Below are 3,331 nucleotides of genomic sequence, written 5' to 3'. Positions count from 1 at the left end.
GGCCTGTTAACATTTTAAGACCCTTTCTTCAGAAAACTTATTTTTCTCTAAAGGTGATTAGTCAGGCGCCACCCTCCAAAAGCATTAGATAAAGTTGCATTCCTACAGGGTAAAGGTGTGGTGGGCTATAACAAGAAAAATAATTAACTCAAGGGTCCAAGGTTACAAACATTAAAGCTACTACTTACACCAATTATATTAATCAATACACTGCCAGGGACACAGCAGGTAAGGAATATGGAGAGTTAGCAGCAAACATTGGCCCAAAAGGTGAAAAACCCTTCACCAATACAATTTCTAATCAATCTTTTAACTGCTCAAAGGAATCTGTATTTAGACAGTTTAGAACATCTCATGCCTCTCGCAGTTGGGAGGCTCTGAGCAATCACATGTGGTCGGAAAAACCTATTCCGGCAGGCTAGAGGACTTCCAAAGGAGTTTGTAGGTTGAAACACTATCACACCCAGGAACTTTATTAACTGGAGCTGTAAGGTAACTCTTTTTTTCAGAGAGAGGTAGTGGGGGACAGCCCCCAGTAAAGTCAGAGGTGTAGGTGAGAGCACAAAGCAGAAAGTAGGCAGACTCTGGCTTTGGGGGTAGATGCTCGAGAATTTCCAGGGGGACTCCTGAGGCTTGATCCCGCCTTTGTGTATGCTGAGCCTCCTTCCTCATGACCTTTGCCATGGGCGGAGCTCCTGCTCCCAGCATTCCATAGTGTTCTATATAATGGCTCTACCCACTTACAGTCCCATGAGCACTGTAGGAGGAGACCCTTTTCTCTACACCCTCTCCAGCATGTATTTTTTGTAGAACTTTTTTCATGATAGCCATTCTGATTTGTGTGACGTGATCATTGTGTTAACAGTTTTGATTTGCGTTTTTCTGATAATTAGTGATGCTGAGCACATTTTCATGTGCTTTTTGGCCATCTGTATGTCTTCTTTGAAGTAATATGTATTTATATCTGCTGCCCATTTTTTGATTAGGTTGTTTGTTTCTTTGATATTGAGTTTTATGAGCTTTTTATATATATTAAAATTAATCTCTTATCAGTCATGTAATTTGCAAATATTTTCTCCCATTCTGTGTGATGTCTTTTACTTTTTTATGGTGTCCTTTACAGTGCAGAAGATTTTAAGTTTAATTAGGTTTCACTTGTTTAGTTTTGTTTTTATTTTCATTACTTGAGAATGTAGATTCCTTAAACATAACTTGTTGCTTTTTTTTTTTTTTAACTGTTTTTATCATTCTCTTTATCTTTAATTTTTGCTATTTTAATTACTGTGTGTCTTGGTATGGTCCTTTTTGAGTTGATCCTATTTGGTACTCTCTGTGGTTTTTGGACCAGGATGTCTGTTTCCTTTCCCAGGTTAGGGAAGCTTTCAGCTATTAAGTCTCCAAATGTGTTCTCTGTCCCCTGCACTCTCCCTTCTCCTTTTGGGACCCCTGTACTGTGACTGTTAGTATGCTCAATGTTGGTCTCTTAAATCATCTTCATTTCTTTTTATTTTTTCCTTTTTCTGTTCCACTTCAGTGACTTCCTGTGGCTCAGATGGTAAAGTGTCTGCCTGCAATGCAGGAGACCTGGGTTCAATCCCTGGGTCAAGAAGATCCCCTGGAAAAGGAAATGGCAACCCACTCCAGCACCTTTGCCTGGAAAGTCCCATGGATGGAGGAGCCTGGTGGGCTACAGTCCATTGGGTGGCAAAGAGTCCGACATGACTGAGCAACTTCACTTTTCAGTGACTTCCATTACTCTGTCTTCCAGCTCACTCATCTGTTCCTCTGTATCATCTAATCTACTGTCTGCTGCTTCTAGTGGATTTTTCATTGCAATTATTGTATTCCTTATCTCTGATTCTTCTTTATATTTTCTAACTCTTTGTTAAAAAATTCTATCTTCTCACTCTGTTCATCCAAACTTCTTGTGAGTTACTTTGAATATCTTCATGATCATTACCTTGAATACTTTATCAGGTAGATTGCCTAACTCCACTTCACTTAGTTCTTGTTCTAGGGTTTTATCTTGTTCCTTCATTTACATATTTCTCTATTGCTTCTGGTTGCTTAATTTGCTATTTTTATATCTATTTACTTGAGAGGTTGATTGCATTTCCCAGTTTTGGAGAAATGGTCTTTTGTAGGAGACATCATATGCATCCCACTCTGGTCACCAGAGATATATGCTCTAGGGGTGCATTTTGTGGGGGCTGTATGGGTCCTTATGTTGTGATGGACTGACTACTCTGGGTGGTCTAGTAGGTGTGGCTGGTCCCCAGTCTGGTTGCTTGCTAGGACCTGCCTTGTGTGAAAGCTTCTGGCCACTGGTGGGTGGGATTGGGCCTCAAGCTGCTGACTTTAGGTCCCAGGGAGTCCTGGGGTTAATGATGGCCCTCTGGTGGACAGAGTCCTGTTCTGAGGTGGGTGGTTGTGGGGCTAGGGGTCCTGGATCTAGTGTTGACCTGATAGTGAGTGGGACTAATTCCCGACATGGCTGGCTGTGGAGTCTGGGGTGTCCTAAAACTAGTGTGCATCTGCTGGTAAGTGGGGATGGACTCTGGAGTGACTAAGGATTCCAACGTGTCTCAAACTGCTGGTGGGTGGGGCTGGGGCCAGAGGGGTCTTGGGGCTAGTGCTGGCTTGATGTTGGATGGGCTGGGTCCCATCCATCAGGATGTGGGGACATGGTGGCCCTGGGACTGGTGTCCACCTGCTGATGGGTGAGGCCAAACCCTGGGGCGAGCTCCTGCCCTGTGGCAGGTGGAATCAGGCCCTGGGTCTAGGGCTGCAAGACTCAAGGGCCCCAGAGTTGGTGTTTTCAGCCCCCGGTGGGCAGAGCTGGGGCCTAGAGGTTTCTAGGGCTGGGGCCTACCTGTTGGTGGGTGAGGCTGGTCTGAGGGCTAGTGCCAGCCCACTGCTGGGCAGAGACAGTCCCAGAGTCTTTTGCTGCAGGCATGGGGGATTCAGGGCACAGTGAGAGAGCACAGGTGTCTGGGCCCTCTGGTCAACAAGGCCAGATCTGGGGCAGCCATTGGCTCAGGGAGTCTTTAGACAGCAGGAGTGCTGGTTGGTGGGCTGTGTCATTTGTCCAGCTAGTTGCTTGGCCTGAGGTGTCCCAACACTGGTGCCAACAGTCTAGTGGGAGGGTCTGGGTCTCAGAGCTGATAAGCTAGAGGGAGGATTCCAAAATGGTGCTCACCAACACTAGTGTCCATGTGGTAGAACAAGTTCTCCAAAATGATTTCCACCAGTGTCTATGTCCCAGGGTGAACTTTGGTTGTCTTCTGCCTCTTGGGAGGCTCAGGATCAGCAGGTGAGTCTGACCTATGCT

Source organism: Bos taurus, chromosome 19, assembly GCF_002263795.3.
Source record: "Bos taurus isolate L1 Dominette 01449 registration number 42190680 breed Hereford chromosome 19, ARS-UCD2.0, whole genome shotgun sequence".
NCBI lineage: Eukaryota > Metazoa > Chordata > Mammalia > Artiodactyla > Bovidae > Bos > Bos taurus.
Note: the sequence above shows the minus strand (reverse complement) of the source record.